At 36.4% G+C, this 19887-nt stretch overlaps 1 long non-coding RNA gene across 1 annotated transcript in view; it reads right to left on the bottom strand.

Annotated features, from left to right (window-relative positions):
- Nucleotides 1-19887, bottom strand: part of LOC141513287 (uncharacterized) — a 666751-nt gene that overhangs the window by 48167 nt on the left and 598697 nt on the right. The gene's annotated exons all lie outside the window — the stretch shown is intronic.

A 19887-nucleotide genomic window follows, 5' to 3' on the forward strand; every position in this document is an offset into this window, starting at 1 on the left:
AGTCATATTTCTAATTTTCTTATTTATTTCCATTAAGACATTAGAAATAAATTAGAAAATCTCCAATCTAGCATGACACCAGAAGAGGAATGCTAAAAAAATCCATTCAAGATTTTGATTTTCCTTCTGTTAAAAACATTGCAAGCCTCTTTCTACTTTATCAGAGGCAGTTTGATATCTTTAGTTGGGAAAAAAGTTCACAGATGATGATAATAGGAAAACTTAAGTTATTGGGAAAATAATTTTACCTCTCTGATCATCAGTTTCCTCATCTATAAAATGGGGATAATGAGACAACTACAACCATAGTGGTATCATATCTCGACCCTATATTGTTATACTCTAAAAGATATGCTAAAAAGAAATAATAACTATCATTTAGATAGTTTTAAGATTTATTTTACCTATATTATTTATTATCCTTAAAACAACTCTGAGAATCATCTACTCTATGATCTTCATTCTACAGATGGAGAAAGTGAGGCAGACAGAAATTAAGTGACTTGTCCTGGGTGTCATTGCTAGTATCTAAGGCAAGTTTTGGACACAGACCTTCCTAACCCTGGGACCAGCACTTTATCTACTGGGCCATCTAGCTGCCTCTAGGATAGTGTTTTGTAATCATCATTATCCCTCTCAAAGTCCAACCTATAATAACAGAAGTGGGAGTGGGTAGAGGGAGTGCATGGAAGAGCAATGGTAAAGTACACAGGAGAATGCCATTCAGGATGATGTACATCCAGGACTTTATATGCCAAGCAGGAATCCTGAAACTGAGATTGTTTTACTATGGTGATAAACTGATTGGCTTGCCATCCCAATTCCATAAGATACAATTTCTCCTAAGAAATATATGGAGTGGCATAGGGAAGGGAAACAGAATTTATTAAGCGTTTGGCAAATATCTCCTTTGATCAAAAACATCATGATTATCAGTCTGCCATATAGGGTAGCATAGAAAATGGGACTCATTTGTGTTCAAATATGAGGAGAACTAAGGTCTATTGGGACAAGTCAAAAATGCCAATAGCTAATTTGCTTGAAATACTCTGGTAAACTGAGGTAAGTAAAACACAAGGGTATATAAAATGAGCTGAAGACATAAACACTTTCCATTATGCACCAATATGATAATAAAAATGGAAATAAATTTCACAAACTAGAGATCAGTGTATACTCTGTTTATTTGTTTTTTTGACAATGACTAAATAGACACAAAATAATAAAATTCTAAATAATTAGTGGATCAAAGAACATATCATGGAAACAATTGGTAATTTGGGAAAAATAATACAATAAGGGGTAACAACAAACAGTTTAAGGATGTACCTAAAATACTCTTCAGAAGAATAACTGTACCCCCAAAATGCATTGATTAAACAGAAAAAAGAGGATTAATGATCTGAATATGTATTTTAAAACAATAGAAATGCATGAAATAAAAAAACCTAAAATGTACATAAAAAAAGAAAAATTAAAAAATTAGAAAAACAAATTAGAAATCAAAAATACTGTAGAACTCATAGAAACTGAAAGTTGGCTGTTTGAAAAATATTCACAAAATTTAAATTGTTTAATCAATTGGATTAAAAAGAAATATGTTTAAAATAAAATCAATGAAATAAAAATTTAACAAAGTGAAACCACAACAAATAAGAAGAAATAAACTTATTTGAAGTTATTGTATACAGTTATATGCTACCACAATTGAGAGCAGAAAACAAATAAATGATTACTTTTAAAAATATAAACTATTGGGGCAGCTAAGTAGCACAGTGGATAAAGCACCGGCCCTGGAGTCAGGAGTACCTGGGTTCAAATCCAGTCTCAGACACTTAATAATTACCTAGCTGTGTGGCCTTGGGCAAGCCACTTAACTCCATTTGCCTTGCAAAAAAAGAAAAAATATATATATAAACTATCTAAACTAACCTAAAACTAAATAAAAACATTTAAAGCATCAGTCTCAAAAAAAAAATTAGAACTTACTGCAAAGGAACTAAATGGAAAAAACACCTGATCCTAATGGATTTACACAAGAATTCCATCAAACTTTTAAAGAATAATTAATATCCATAATATGATAAATACTGTCAAAAACTAAGAAAGCACTCTACCAAATTCATATTGTGTGCTTTGCTAATATCCAAAGCAGGAAAAGATAAAGAAAGGAAATAAAATTAAATGCCAAATTCATTAGTGATTATGCATTATAATATTTTAAAAATAAATTTACAGCAAAAACAATGTGTCCAAAAAAATGATACCCTAGTTAGATTTGTACCAGGGAGTTGGAATTAGTTCATCAGTAATAGAACAGCAAATATAATTAATTATATCAAAAACAAAAGCATTCTGATTATCTCAATAAATGTAAAACAAAAAGACCTTTGACAGAGTACATTTATTTGTGACCAAAAAATGTATAAAAAGGAAAGGCATACAGGGAGATTTTTCTATTATTTTAAAAAGCTTTCCGTAATTTAAAGCATCATTTACAATGGTGAAACACTAGGAGCTTTCCAAATAAATAGTAAAGCAAATGATCATTATAAAATTTTTGTATATATATATATATATATATATATATATATATATATCATACACAATTATATATACATGTTGTACAAATATAAATTTACACACATATATATTTGAAATCTCTCTGATATTGTTAGCAATATCAATGACAAAATAATCTTGTTTCAAGACATAAAGATAGGCAAAGAGAAGACAAAACCATCCTTATTTGCTGATGAAAGGAGGGTTTATTGTTGAATTCAAGAAGACCTGAGTTCAAATTCAGCCTCAGATACTTACAAGTTGTTTGCCTCAGTTTCCCCAACAATAAAGTGGGGCTATAACAATAACATCTATATAACATCTGCTTTTCAGAATTGTGAGGATCAAAAGAGACAATATTTGTAAATCATTTAGCACAGGGTGTGACTGTTTATAACATAAATATAAATGCTCATTCCTTTCCCTTTCCCCTCCCATTTATAAGTAGAGTAGAAAATTTCAATTCCATAGTGACTGACAGAACAGTTCTCTCAAGAGAAGTGACACATTCTAATTTCTTGGCAAACTTGGCAAGTTCTGGGATCAGATAAGACCAGTCAGTATTTGCTTAAACTCTTTACTCTGGCAAATGGATTATTACTATGGAAGTGCTTACCTCGATTCCTCTCAGTGGCATAATCTATTACATCTTTCTTAATAAAAGATTTAACATCACTAGCAACAAAAGTGAGAATACAAGTGAGCCCTTGGAAAAGTGGCTAAAATTGTGAGTTTATATAATTTTGTAGAAAGCATTCACAGATTGCATCTCATATATACCAAACACACACACACACACACACACACACACACACACACACGGGCCACGGGCGTGCGCCCAAGAGGGCTAATAAGAGAATGATATATTTGCTGAAGGGCAAAAATGATGAGCCAAAAAGTAGCAAGGATATAAAGAATTACTTAGCAATTCAGTAAATACTAAACAAACTACTCAAAAGATTAACATTTGCATTGCCCTCATTAAAGATGACAAAACCTTGAACACAGCCCTGTACTTATGGTTTATTCATTGCTTGCAAATATAAAGAATAGAACTAAGTGTATTGAGAATAATAGATTATAAAATGTGAAAACAAAATTCTCTACCTAATATGGACTACTACCAAGATAAGAATGGGTTAATAGTTATCCTTCATTCTTGAAGAAAATCATGACATCACAGAGGTGATGTCATGCCAAGCACACGAATTGGATGGGGGGGGGGCTGTGCTGTCACCAGCCTTCTCCTCCAGTGGCCTGATTTGGGTCCAATGGCTAGATATGAATCAGGATGCCTGGAGATGGCCCTGGATGTGGGGCAATCAGGGTTAAGTGACTTGTCCAAGGTCACACACCTAGAGAATGGGAAGTGCCTGAGGCTGGATTTGAACTCAGGTCCTCCTGACTCCAGGGCTAGTGCTCTATCCACTGCACCATTTAGTTACCCACAAGAATGAATGAACAGCAAATGAAAGAATGAAAAGGACACTTTTGAGTGATTTTTATGAAAGCAGTTAGGTGGGGTCATAGTGGAGAGAGTGCTGAGTAGAGAGTAAAGAGGACTCATCTTCCTGAGTTTAAATCTGGTTTCAGACACTTAATAGCTGTATGACCCTGGGCAAGTCACTTCAAGCTATTTGCTTCAGTTTTCTCATCTGTAAAATTACCTGGAAAAGGAAATGGCAAGCCACTACAGAATCTTAGCCAAGAAAACTCCCAGTAGGGACATGACTGAAAATAACAGCAACAAATGTGGCAGGCACTGAAAAATAATATATGGAAACAATAAATGAAAATAAAAACACAAAAGAACATGACGGTGCCTCCTCTCAAGGAACTTTCGTTCCCATGAAGAAAGTCAATACCTATCAGGGTTCTTGAGTAGTAGCTCTATTTAGAAAAGAGGAAAATGACTTTTAGACAGAACCCTAATGGCTAAAACTTGCCTTAAAAGATGTAACATTTATACCAATTATTCTTAGAACTCATTATTGATATTTTCATTCTAGTGCCATAGATGCTGATATCATCTTTTTCTCATCACTCTTCTTCTAGAATCCTGGTCCCTGCTTTCATTTTTATCTAATCAATAGCCCATCACACCATTTCCCCACCAGCCCCAAACAAAGGTTCCCACCTACAATATTCAACCCTTCTTCCCTTGCAACTTAAAAAAATAATAACTTTTAAATACATAGTAAGACACAACCTAGAATGTAGCTAGACATATCAGAAACTCACTATCTATTCTAAATTAATAGATAATAAATCATCATAATTCACAGACTTCAAAATGTTCTTGATGCCTTCAGCTAATAAATTGTTCTGCAAAAAAACTTTATTATAGACAAAAATAGTTGGATATAATTTCCCAGAAATAACACTGGTTCATTTTTAAGTTGAGTAACATTTTTAAAAGAGATGGATATAAAAGGCTCATATTTTCCAAACTACATGAAAAGAAAAGCTCTCAAAATATAGCTAAGGAAATCAAAACCATGTGGCAATAATAGGGTCAAGAGTATCCCCATCAATATGTCCACTACTGGAGGCACCCTAAGGATTTTTTGACTGAGCTTACAGATGTTAAACTTAAGCCCAACACATTCAATTATAAACAAAACAAAATATTTATTGCATCCCCCTGCATAACTGTCCATAGAATGTTTAACGCAAAAGAAAAGGATGGTGAAAGGTTCCAGGATCATTTCTATGTAAACTCCTTGCAAATGAAGAAGGGGATGAATAACAATAATAGATGCTTTGTATGCTGTAAAGCACTACACAAATGTGAACTATTATAATTATCATTCTTGCACCTTCTCCCCATAGTAGAATTTCTTTAGTTCATAGTAGACTTCTTTAGTGTGGTGACATATTGGATAGAGGGTCAGGAATCAAGAAGGCATTAGTAAAATTAGCCCTGTGAACCTGAAAATTTCAGTTAATTTTTGCCTGCCTCAGTAGACTCATATGGAAAAGGGGCACCTGCCTCCCAGGGTTGTTAGAAAATGAGGATAATATGAGATATTTGTAAAGCTTTTTGTAAATCTCAAAACACTATACAATGCTAACTACTGTTTTTGTCGTGAGTCGTATTATTCTTGACAATAATAGTGTCCCAGGGTTAGGAATCCCTGACTTTCCTCTTGAAGTTTCTGGTAACTTTGGAGGCAACTTGGGGGCATTGCACTGGGTAGAGTGCTGGGCCTGGAATCAGGAAGACTCATCTTCATGAGTTCAAATCCAGTCTCAGATGCTTCCTAATTCTGTGACCCTGGGCAAGTCACTTATCCCTATTTGGCTCAGTTTCCTCATCTAGAAAATGAGTTGGGGAAGGGAATGGCAAACCATTAGATCACAAATTCATGTTTGAAGGTCCTTTAAAAGAGATCTCTAGGGGTGGCTAGGTGGCGCAGTGGATAAAGCACCGGCCCTGGAGTCAGGAGTACCTGGGTTCAAATCCGGTCTCAGATACTCAATAATTACCTAGCTGTGTGGCCTTGGGCAAGCCACTTAACCCCATTTGCCTTGCAAAAACTTAAAAAATAAAAATAAAAATAAAATAAAAGAGATCTCTATACGTTCTCTAATTTTGTAGATGAAAAGTTGAAAACTAGAATGATTAAGTTACTGACTCAGAATCCCAGTTCCTTTGGCTCCAAACCCAGAACTCTTTCAGCTGCTTCTCATTCTCTTTTAGAGTGTTTTGATGACATTTAAGGGATTAGACTAAAATGCAATGATCTTCCAAATTTCCAAACACAGTGCATTTCAGTGTCTGGTAAATGAATTAGTAATCTAATTTTACCCATGCTGAGTACACAGTTTTGTATATCAAATTTGCACAAAATACGCTGCAAAAAAAATTATAAGCCATCATACCCAAATAGTCATGTGGTTGGCAAATTTAAGTCTCTGGGCATGTAACAATTTAGTCTACCAATGCTAATTGCTATCATATATGACACAAGCTAGAGAAAATGGGCCCAGAGATTTTTACAGACCAATAACATAGATTTATGTATGTATTAATACTTATTTTTATACATGTATATGACTAATAAAAATATTGTAATATAGGATATATATATAAATACAAAATTAAAAACTTACTGACATATAAATGGACAACACACACACACACACACACACACCAACACTACATACCCAGTACCATCCCCACACACATACACCCTTATACACATACACGTTCCTGTTTGGCCACTTTAATCAGTCAGTTAGTTTTTATGAAACACTTACCCTGTACCATGAAGCTAGATGAAAGAGTGGATAGACCTAGAGTCAGGAAGACCAAAGTTCAAATCTGGCCTCAAATACTTATTAGCTGTAGGACCCTAGTCAAGTCACTTGCTTGCCTCAGTCCCTTATCTGCAAAATGAGCTGGAGAAGGAAAGGGCAAACCACTTCAGTATCTTTGACCAAAAAAAAAAAAAAAGCAAACGGTCAGAGATATCCATGTACCAGGCTCTATATTAAATACTGGGGAAACCAAGAATAAAAATAGTTCCTGCCCTCAGTAAACTTACATTCTAATGGGAAACATAGCATCAAATAATTAAATACAAATAAAACACATGTAGAGTAGATGGAAGGTGACCTCAAAGACCAATGAACCAGCAGCTGGGGAACAGAAAATATCTTATAAAGATGAAGCCAGTTACTCAGAGGCAGAGGTAAAGATGGAGAATTCCACAGGAAAAAAAATATAAATTTCTTTAAAATAAACCCAATTCAATTTGTAAGATAATTTAAAGTTTGCAAATGCACTTATATTTTTTGCCCCATTGTATAATGAGAGAAACCAAGACTGAGAGAGGTTGTGACTTGTTCATAGTCCTGTTGCTAATAGAGGTCTGTGGTAGGATTTGAATTCAAGTTTTCCTCCCTCCCTGCCTCCAGAACGATATCCAGAATCACAAAATCTCAGAGCTGGAGGAGACCTCAGCAATTCATTTTATCTAACTTGTACCTGAACCAGAAACTCGCCTCCATCCCCATAATGACACATCACCTCCTAAAAAATGCAAAAGAGAGAGAATCTGATCCACACCATGCTGTCTCACATGGGAACATGTTATGCCTGTTGTCATAACTCATCTGATGTTTTCTCTTGACTGTGCAAATTGGACCTTGGCTGTCAAAATGCAAAGGATTTGAAAACGGACCCCGCAAAGGTTTCTCTGTTGCAAAGTTACCCACCTAGAAATGATCATCCCAAGTCAATATGACCCTGCCATCCCTGTGTGGGGGACTGTGTTCCTAATGAGAGGTAGTTGTCCTTTGGCAAGGAAGTAGGTGATCCCTCAGGAATTGGTACAGCAGCCAAACCTAACGGGTAAGTGGTTGGGGATCCATCAGGATGAGAGGTGCTATATAAATTAGAGCTATCATTATTACGGCATAAGAAACAGATGTGTATGGGCAATGTGACAGCTGGAAGAGCTAGGTTTTGAGAAAATGTGTCAGTACAGCACTCCAAGATTTATCTACACAACCCTTATTAGCATTAATGGGAATTGTAATGCTAACACTGTACGCAGATTATTCAGCCCCTTGAAAATTCATTCCTTGACTTTCCTTCAAATAGACAGTTAATCTGATTCCTAATTATAAATTAATTGGCAATCCCACAACCCTAACTTGTAAAACTACCCCACCAAAAATTATTACACATTCAACTCAATGCTTCCATTCACCCATGGGGGGGGGGGGTGAAATAGAGAGAGGAGGAGGAAAGGAGCCAGACAGAAGAGAGGTAGTAATTAAGAGAGAGCATCTCAAGCCAAGGGAAGGAAAAGAGACATTTCAAGCCTCCCATCTAGCCAAGGATGGTCTTAGATTGTTCACTGTGCCCTTTCTCTTTGCAGCCCCCTTGACAGGTGGGAGCACAGCAGACTTCTGAGCTAGCAAAGTTTTCTAACAAGATTGCTGCTGTAATCCTGGCAGGTCCTCCTCTTGCCATACTCAGCTGCCACCCAAGAGAAGACATACAGAAACCAAAAAAAAACTTGAGAAGATAATTCCCTTTCATTCCTATTCTAAGAAATGTATGTGTCCCATTCCAACCTACCAGGACAAGGGACAGAAGTAGCCTTACGCAGGAGTCCTGGGCATCTCTATCTCTACCCATGAAGGTGTGAACCATATACTCCTTCCACTCCTCTTCTTTGTCAGTTGCTCTGGGCAAGGTTTGTGATGGCTGCCTTAGATCCCCAGACTTTCAATTATGGTTCTGTTCTTGATCCTTCATTCAAGCATCACCTGTCCCTTGTCCTGGTGAGTTGGTATGGAATACATGGAAAGATCTCATGGCACTCTGTCTTCCCCAATGGTAGCTGTTTCCTTTTCTTCTTTCTTCTCCTTCTCCTTCTCCTTCTCCTCCTCCTCCTTTCTCCTTCTCCTTCTTCTTCCTCTTCCTCCTCCTCTCTTCTCCCCCTGCTTCTTCTTCTTCTTCTTCTTCTTCTTCTTCTTCTTCTCCTTCTTCCTTCTCCTTCTTCTTCTCCTTCTTCTCCTTCTCCTTCTTCTTCCTCCTCCTCCTCTCTTCTCCTCCTGCTTCTCATTCTTCTTCTTCTTCCTCCTCCTCTCTTCTCCTCCTGCTTCTCATTCTTCTTCTTCCTCCTCCTCTCTTCTCCTCCTGCTTCTCATTCTTCTTCTTCCTTCTTTTGCTTCTGCTTCTGTTTCCCTTCTTCTTCTTCCTTCTTTTGCTTCTGCTTCTGTTTCCCTTCTTCTTCTTCCTTCTTCTGCTGCTTGTTTCCCTTCTTCTTCTTCCTTCTCCTTCCTTCTTCTCCTTCCTTCTTCTTCCTTCTTCTTCTTCTTCCTTCTTCTCCTTCCTTCTTCTTCTTCCTTCTTCTTCTTCTTCCTTCTTCTTCTTCCTTCTTCTTCTTCCTTCTTCTTCTTTCCTTCTTCTTCCTTCTTCTTCTTCTTCCTTCTTCTTCTTCCTTCTTCTTCCTTCTTCTTTCGCTTCTGCTTCTGTTTCCCTTCTTCTTCTTCCTCTTCCTCCTCTCTCCTCCTCCTGATTCTTCTTCTGCTTCTTTTCCTTTTCCTTCTCCTTCTCCTTCTCCTTCTTCTAAATAACTATCAGAGAAGTAGCATGAAATAAGCATATGGAGACCTCCCCTATCAGCTACAAAAATATGAATTTTGACACCTGTTTCTGACAGATACTAGTTATGTAATTCAGAGTGAGTCAAAACGTCTCCCTATTCTAGGCTATTTTCTAAAGTCAAATGATGCAAAGAATTTACTGGTCCATATTAGTAAAGTGAATTTCTTCCCTGAAAGTCTTTATATGCTAAGGATATCACAGGTCCAGTTCCTATCACTGAAATTTTCTCTTTCCTAACTAAGAGATATGCCGAAAGACTGGATGCAAATTCTATTAGCTCCCTCTAAATCTCATATTGAGGGACAAACAAAACCTGTTTTCTTGCCATCGTTACAACACTGTCAAAACATACACAGCATCTAAATACCAAAGTGTACTGTGGCCTCCACTAAAACGAAAACAACTAAACAAAAATCTGCTCTGTTATCTCATCATGACTCAGAATTGATCCTGGAGTCTTGAAGGCCATGCCAAAAAATTTTATTTTCTAGGATTTAAAAATATAAAGACCCTTGAAGTCATCAAAGTATTCTTAACATTATATATATACATATATATATATATGCATATATATATACACACACATATATGTGTGTGTGTATTAATAATCCCATTTTGTCACTGGAGAAACTGAGGCTCAGAGAAAATATATAGGTTATCCATGCTCACATTGCTGGTGAATGTCTGAGAAGAGATTTGAACTCAAGTCCAAAACACACCCATTTTTCAAATGAAGAAGCTCAGAGAGATTGTGACTTGACCAAGTCCATGCAGACAGTAAATGACTCATTTCATTCAGAAATGGAAGCAACCAGACCCTCCAACAAATCTGACTTTTTTCCCATTCTATTCCACTATCTCTTAGGCTTTAAGGACAGATCAAAGGACTGATTCTAATGACAAACTGTATGGTGTGTTTCTATTATCTGAGGACCGGCCTGAGCAAGTTCAGAAAAGCTCATTATAATGATTTGGGCTGCCCAAGTGATGATTTTTTTTCCCATGGTAATCAACAGCTCCTTACTCATTGAACAGTGTTGGAGACAAGGAGATATAAATTCAAATCCTGTCTCTAATATTTACTACCTGAGGGAGTCACTTAACATCTCAGCCCGAGTTTCTTTTTTATTCTAGAAAGAAAGAACAATGGATATAGCACTGGCCCTGGAGTGTGGAGGACCTGAGTTCAAATGCACCCTTAGACACTTATTAATTCCCTAACTGTATGACCTTGGGCAAGTCACTTAACCCCATTGCCTTAAATAAATAAAATTTTAAATTTAAAAAAAATTTTATACGAAAAGAACGAAAGATAGAAATATAGGAAGAAAAGAAGGAAGAAAGGAAGAATGGAATATCATTGGAGGATTTAAAAGAAAATACATGAATGAGAAGATAAACAAGTACAGAAGGAGGCAAAGATAACTAGGACAGATTTGAAAGGAACATGTTAAATTTATTATATTATATTTTATATATAAATTATTTTTTAAAAAAGAAGCCAGTCATATGTAGAGATATGTATTTATATATGCAATTATCTTTTTTCTGTTCTACTGTGCACAGATAAATACTCTTTTTTGATGCCCAGGTTGAGAATAATAAAATTAATTACTTTATCCATTAAAAAGAAAACTACACTGTGACCAACAAGTTCTGTATTGTATACCATTGGAGATCCAAAGCCCCTTGCCTTCAGATCTCTTATAATCTAATAGGAGGATATGACAATACAATGATAATTATGATTCAAAGCAACAAGTAAATACTAATGAGGATGGACAAAGTGCATCCAACCTTATTTTATTGCTGCCCCCCTCCCACCCCTTGTCTAACACAGAGATTTATGAATCACAAGCACCTGATAATGGCTTGTTTAATTTCAATTATATTTGAAAATGCTTTCTACACCTTTTTACATTTCTATTCATTATGAGGTTATTTATTCTTGGTTGATTTTCTCAATAGCACACATACACACACATACACAGAATTATTATAGACAAGATTTTGGCAAATATACAAGTTCTTCCAAACTTTTACTATTTTTCTCATGCACTCTCCCTATCAAAATATTTGATGAGAGGTGTCAGAGCCACACATTAAATGGATTTGGGAAGGGTTTTGAAGTTCAGGAGGCAGCTGTGTGATAGCCAAATTTAATATTTTATACTCTAAATGAACAGCTCATATGGCCTTCCATTTCAAAAAGCAGGCCTTGCTCTGGCCCAACAGCCATTTAAAAGTTCTTATCTAAGCAAGCTTGGCTCATTTCCACAATTCAATTCAGCAATATATTATAATCTGATATCACTGATTTCTAACCCAAGAAGCCTACAGACTCAGGAAGGTAACAACACAAACAATCTTTGCTTTTGGGAATGAAAGCCAGAGATTACCCAGCCCTAGGTCAATCCCTTTATTTTACAAAGGAAGAAATTAAAAGGTCCAGAGGATCACAAGATGGTAGGACCATAGACCTAAAGCTAGAAGGATTCTCAAAAGCCACCTAATCTAAGAATCCTTCAGCTGAAAACACAGGGGTCCAGAAAAGGGAGTGACTCATTCATGTCATGAAATGTGGAAGGAAAGAAATTCATAATGGGCTGGCAAGAGCCCCAGTTATTTTAGAGAAGAATAAAAGGTTTGGCTACAGACAGTAATTAGTCCTGGATAAAGAATAAAACTTCTTAATTTTGTCTAGAATGCAAATCAGTCACAAATAATTAGATAATCCAATCTGCTTCTTTTGAGTGGATAGTTCAAATGCCTAAAGCTGAACAATTTTGAAATAGGTGAAGAAACTCAGTATGATTGGGTTTAAGCAAGAAGGAACCTGAAAAAGTGTTCCAATACAACAACTTAATTTTACAAATGAAGAAACAACCTAGAAGGGAAGAGACTTGCAGAAGAACACACAGGGAGCAAGTGTCAGAGCTGGTAATAGAAATAATGACCCCTGACTCCCAACCTTGTCCATCAGTGGTGTCCAACTGAAACTAGAAACCGGGGCTGCTAAACCAGCCCCTGTGGGATCCTGTGGGTCACTCGTTGACTTAGAAAATTACATATTATCTCCTACTATATATTGTCAAGTATTTCCCAATTACATTTTAATCTGATTGAGGCAGCCCTCAGTGACCTCCATAGCACTTCTGACACTTCTGTTTCACTATAGAAGTTTGACATCTCTATATTTCACTATAAAAGTAATAGTAGTAATAGTAGTAGCAGTAGTAGTAGTAGTAGTAGGTAGTAGTGGTGGAGGTGGTGGTGGTAGTAGTAGTGATACTATTAGCAATACTAATTGTAGTGATAGTAGTTGTACTAGTAGTAGTAACAGTATTAATAGTGATAGTAGTGACAATAGTAATAGTGGTAGTGGTTATAGGAGTAGGAATAAGGAGTTGGTGATGGTGGTGAGTAGTAGTAGTACTGGTGGTGGTGCTGGAGTAGTGCTAATGGTGGTGGTGATGGCAGTAGTAGTAGTAGTAGTAGTAGTAGTAGTAGTAGTAGTAGCAGTAGTAGCAATCGTAGTAATAGTAATTAATAGTAATGGTAGCTACAGTAGTTGTCATAGGATATAGTAGATAAACTCTATACCTAGCATCAAGAAAATCTAAGCTTGAATTTAACTTCAAACATCTACTAGCAGTGTGACCTTGGGCAAGTCATTTAATTGATTTCTGCCTCAGTTTCCTCAACTGTAAAATGAGGACAATAAATCCTCTTCCTCCCGGGGTCATTATGAGGATCAAGTGAGATTTTTTTTGTGGCATAAAATAAGCACTTAATAAATATTTATTTCCTTCTTTTCTCTATCACCCTGTTTTCTTGAGCACCAACAAAGAAAATTCAAGAAGAGACATGATAAATCAAAAAACTAAGATGACAGAGGAAAGAAATATCCCCCAAAGAATTCTGCTGTTCAGATACCCTTGAATATGGCTCTTATTGCTAGATGGAGAAAGTTGAAGTCAATCCAAAATTGAATGTAAATTCACATTCAGCATAGAAAATCTCAGAAAATGTGATAAATGCATTTGACTAGGGAATAAGGAAATTCTCTTTGAAAACAAGAAAATAAATCCATAAGGACTTTTTTTTCAAACCCAGCTTTACCCAGTCATTTTCATCAATCAGATAGTTAATCAACAAGCAGTTATTAAGGGCCTCCTATATGTTAGGCACGTGCTGAATTCTGGAGCCTTTTTAAGGTTAGGCAAAAACATAGACCCTGCCCTCAAGGAGCTTACAATCTAGTGGGGGGAAAAAAAACATATAAATAGCTAGGTGGATAAAAGTGCTGGCTCTGGAACCGAGAAGATTCACCTTCCTGAATTCAAATGCAGTTGCAGACACTCACTATCCATGTGATCCTGGCCAAGTCACTTAAGCCTGATTTTGGAGAAGAAAATGGCAAACCACTCCAGGATCTCTGCCAAGAAAACCTCAAATGGGAGACAAAGAGTTGGACAACACTTTTAAGTGAGTGAAAACAAATGTAGTATTCTACACAGAGTAGAGGTGAGATCCCCTCAGCGAGGAAATAGAGAAAAGGGAAAGACTAGGAAAGGCTACCTGCAGAGGGTAGGATTTGCTCTGAGATTTCATCAGTGGGGTTAGAGCAAGACTGTAGACAATAATCTGCAAATTCAATAATAAAATCTAATAGGGGGTGGTGGTGTTTTTGTATCCGCAGAGTCAAACATAATGTCCAGTATATATAGTATATGCTTAGTAAATGTTGTTGAATGACCTGCTGAATTACATACATTCCTCCCAATATGTATTCAACAAAAAAGGATTTAAGGAAGGTGAAAACTGAAGAATCGATTGAGGGATCATGGTCTATTAAAGAAAAGGAGAACAAAAATCTGAATAGCAAAGACAGATAAATCTAGAGGGAATTGCTTACCAACTCTAATTAATCTCAAGTAACTGCAAGAAAATGATGTTTTGTCACAGATGATTGGATAAGGTAACTTTTTTCATGAAAACCAAATTTGAATGAGGATGGGAAATTTTATTGTTGCTCCACTGTTTCAGTCATGTCTGATTCTTCATAACCCCATTTGGGCTTTTCTTGGCAACAATCCTGAAGTGATTTGCCACATCCTCCTTACCTAATTATACACATGGGGAAACTGAGGCAAACAAGATGAAGTGACTTACTCAGAGTCACATGGGTACTAAGGTGTCTGAGACTGACTATTAATTCAGGACGTTGAGTCTTCTGACTCTGAGTCTACAGCTTTATCCACTCTGCCAATTAGTTGCCCTAAGGACAAGAAACAGCTGTCACAAATTATTATTAATAATATGACTATGGACCGCTAGGTGGTGCAGTGGATAGAGCACTGGCCCTGGAGTCAGGAGGACCTGAGTTCAAATCCAATCTCAGACACATAATAATTATCCAGCTGTGTGACCTTGGGCAAGCCACTTAATCCCATTTGCTTTGCAAAAAAAAAAAAAAAAAAAAAAAACTAAAAAAAATATATTACTAGCAAAAGAAGTGTGTCAAAGTTATATGGAGGCTACCAGTGCATATAAAAAGGCAGCCCAAAATAAAAAATAAAACAGACAATAAAGAGAAGGCAAATAATGGAAGCATTACATCAATCTCTTTGAATGGCTGGCTAGGGGAGAGTCAATTCCTTGCTTCTTCACCACACAGTCATTGGCTCAGGTCAAGATTTGTTTTGTTTCCGTTCCCCTTAAGTGAATTTGAAGTAGACTTTAAATAGCCAAAGAACTTCAATATTGAAATATCCCACATGACCACAAGAAACGTGCTGGCATAGAACCTGGAACGGGGAAAAACAAAGATTCAGAGGGGATTTTCGAGTGTTAAGATGATTTGAAGAGCTAGACACTTTTTTTCCCTCAGATCTGATGTCGGGACGGATTTTCAAAAACACAGGTTCAACAAACCGCCTTTCTTTGATGTTGAAGATTTCATATGGAATGCCGAACATAAACTGTTTGGGATAAGTTCCTCCATTGGAAATCTCAACTCTCTTTGCTCTGATAACAAGAACCCCAGAAAGTCAGGAGGAGGGGGCAGGTAGAAAAGGGGGAAATCACAGGAGTATCATTAATTCACATCAAGCCCTAAAATAAGGGAATAGCATTCCTGATTTGGACATGAGGAGAAATTAACAATAGTCAGTTATTAGGACCAAGTCAATCAGGGGCTAGTGATAAAACTATCTCCTGACGACTGATCTCATTTATTCATATTTATTGTATTTACCATCATCCCCCCTACCCCAGTTCCCACTAGGTAGTTAGCAGGTTTGGGGTTTGTTTGGTTTTTTTTTTTTTGGTTTATCTAAGAATGTCCGCTTCCCTTCCCCAAATCAATATCTCTATTAAAATATTCTATTTTCTGCTTCAGGGAGAAAAGAAACATAAGTAGGGATAGGGATTGGGGGTGGAGGGTACAGAGATGGAGTAGGAAAAAGGGATAGACTCCTGGTCTTTGAGTCAGGAAGATCTGGGTTCAAATCTCAACTCAGACACAAAATTTATGGCCTGTCTCTGGGTCTGAGATTTTTCTATCTGTAAAACAAGGAAAATGGACTAAATGATGTCTATTATTCTTTTCAGCCCTACTTAGATAAATCTGGAGGAAACTTTGCTTACAACTCTAAATAATCTCAATATAATGTGTGATTTTATCAATATAATATAACACCAGCACAGACATTTCTTACTGCAATGAGGATCAGTGACTGGCTATTATTTATAGTCTTAGAGAGTTATCTGGGGATGGGGTGGGGGTGAGGGTAGAGATGGAGTTGGGGAGGCGGGGTGTATATTATGGAGACAGGACTAGAATCCAGGTCTTCTGAATTCCAAAAGCAGCCCTCTGGGCCTTATACAATGCATCCTGCTATAAATATATAATTAGTTGTCAATGTAATAGTACACGTGCAAAACATGTGCAAATATTTATTCATTTTACACATCCATATATATATATATATATATATATAGAGAGAGAGAGAGAGAGAGAGAGAGAGAGAGAGAGAGAGCTGTGAGTATGTGGATTTGAAAATACATACAATATAATATATATTTATATACATATATGTAAATATACATTTTGTGCTATTTGAATGGAAAGAGAATCTTTGGCCTGTCAGCTTTTGCTTATGATTTTGTGTAGGATTTTTCCCCATGTTGTATCCCCCCAATTTTTTGACTAGAGTTCTTCTTTCTTTATGATCCGGATGGTGTCAAGATTGGGAAAATTGGATAAGGAAAATTATAACTGTGATTTCAACTGACATTTTCATTGCCATATTAACTGATGATAAAAAGTAGCACTATAATACAAATGTTTACACAAACATTTATGTTTTATTTATATGTACGTATATCTAACATACTTATATATGTCATTTAATATGTATTATATATTATAACATGTCATATAGTAGGTAAAATTTTATAAATTCACACAAAACATACCATGCATTATATCATTATATATGTGTATATTACATATTTACTTGTATTTCACACTGTAATATATTAATTTATATATCAATATTAAATAACAAATGTTTTGTGTATTGATATAAATATACATGAAACAAATATTTATACAAATGTGTGAAATGACTTTTATACATCTACTTTATGTATATATAAAGATATAGATAACTATGTATATGTGTGTATGCCTGTATGTGAAAGAACAAGAAATAGAGAAAATTTGTTGAAGCACTTACATCAAGGATATGGATAAGGCTCAGACCTATGAATTTAGTTTCATAATCCCATCCTTTACCCTTCCACCCGCACCCAAGGAGGACACTCCACTAATGCAGGACCACCCCTTCTCTGTAGTTCACAGACCCAGAGAGTTGTCCAGAGCTAGTCAGCCAGTATATGTTAGAGGTGGGACAGGGCAGCCCCCCTCTCCCCTCAGCCTTGAAGTGAGATCGCTTCCCTTCCCTTCTAAAGCCACTGAAATTTCTTCCTGGCTATGAGAAGTTTTTATTAAAAGGGATAACTTTCCACTATCTGGGAATTTTACTCTAAAGGGTGCTGTGGGTATCATTTTAGGAGGAAAAGTGAGGAACTTAAATACCTGATTCCAGGTGTTAGTATTCTCTGTTCTGTTCAGCTTAGTAGCAGTAGACTTAGCTTTGCTAAGTCAAGACAAGACTCCCTTGAGTCCATGAACTCCCTTGGGGTCTGCCTTGTCTCATCTCTTTTCTCTAAGCTGCAGCAGGGAAGCTTTCACAAGTAACCCTATAAATACCCCCCTAATGAATGAATGGCCAACTAATTACCTCATAAATATGTATGAATCCCTACATGCCTGAGATTCTTTGGTAGTCATCCCAAACATATGTGCTCCCTCTGCTTCCTACTTGTGCAAGAAAAAAAGTGAAATTCAATTGGCCCAAGCTTTGGTCTCTTTTCATATAAGACAAATAGAAATGTGTAGGGAAAATGGACAGATCACAGCATAGATTATTTTTATTGAAAAACTATCTTATAAAACATAAGCATGATAAAGACTTCATCAATCTATTCCTTGGGTACATGTATAGATAAAATATATTCAAGAAAAATAAAACAGCCTCTAGCCTTTCAATAATCTCACCCTCAACCTTCTCCTTACTGAAAAGTTCTGACTGGGCATAATAATGCATGTTTGAAATGTCTGCTACTGGAAAGGCTGAGGTTGGTGGAGCCCTTGATCTTGAGAGGTCCAACCTACTGGACTAAGTTGATTAGTGTTCACACCATATCCAGCATTAATATGGTGAGCCCCTTTGTGGCAAAAGATAATCAGGGATATCTCTCCTGAGAAAGAAACAGAATAGCTCAATGCATCCATACTAATTAGTATTGGGATCAGGTCAATGATTGGTCCTTGTGTTTCTAGAATGAGAAAAATAGGGAGAGGAAAGGAGGAAGGCAGGGAGGAAGGAAGGAAGGAAGGAAGGAAGGAAGGAAGGAAGGAAGGAAGGAAGGAAGGAAGGAAGGAAGGAAGGAAGGATGGATGGATGGATGGATAATATTCAATGTTTAGGTTCTTGAATAAGTGGTTATCGCCTATTAGAGAAATAAAGAATCATGATAGGCTTGTCATACATTAATGGCACTGGTTCAAATCTCCCCTCTGATGTTTACTAGTCCTATAATAGTTATAATAAGCAAGTGACTTATTTCCTGGGTCTTAGTAACTTCAATTATAAAATGACAGGGTTGAAATAGGTGGTCTCTGAGAACCCTTTCAGCTCTAGATCTAGCACCTTAAAATGAGCCACAGAATACAACACACACACACACACACACACACACACACACACACACACACACACACACACACAGAGTTAATACCAGGATGCCATAGTTTCTTGAATAAAAATCATTCCAAAAGGTCATGTGCTTGGTTCTACAAAACAACTAGAAATATGAGGTACAAATCAGAATCAGCAAAGAAGGCTATTTACTGAAGGGAAGAGTCTAACAGAGGGCAGCCCAACATGGTAAAAGGCTTCAAGTCCAAGTAATGAGAGGATCAGTTAAAGAAATAAGTCATGTTTTAGCCTAAAGAAAAAACTTGGTGGGTTGAAGATAGGTGTCTATAATCATTTGAAAAGAGATTTTTTTTTCCTCTGACTCCAAAAAATAAACTAGAGGCGATGGGAGATGGTGGCAAAGAAACAAATTTAAAATTGTTCTTAGAAGAAGAGATTCATAAAATTAAAATGAGTCAAGGTGGAATAAGAAAGTCCTCAAGCAGAAAAATGAAATGATCATTTGTCAGGGATAGAATAATAGAGATTTGTTGTTGTTCTTGTTTATAGTTTAACTAGATGGCCAAGGAGCTCCCTTCCAACTCTGAAATTCTGTGATCTCAGTGTACAGACAGAGAAGCACCATTCTTTTTCTTTCGTGATCCTCCAATAGTCTATAGTTTGTTTATGTGTAATATTCTGAGACATAAACCATGATGCCAAAGATAGCAATATTTTTAAAAAATAAATATTAAATAAACAAATAGTACCTCATTGGTCCTTCATCCAAAGCAATATTAGTCTTTCTATATATGTTGGAAAGCTGACTTATCTGGGTGACAAGCAAAGCAAGATGATTCACTGGATGGATCACTCAGCCTGAATGATACCTTAATTAAAAATAATTGGGAATCACTGACACAG

This window comes from Macrotis lagotis, chromosome 1 (assembly GCF_037893015.1).
Source record: "Macrotis lagotis isolate mMagLag1 chromosome 1, bilby.v1.9.chrom.fasta, whole genome shotgun sequence".
Lineage (NCBI taxonomy): Eukaryota > Metazoa > Chordata > Mammalia > Peramelemorphia > Peramelidae > Macrotis > Macrotis lagotis.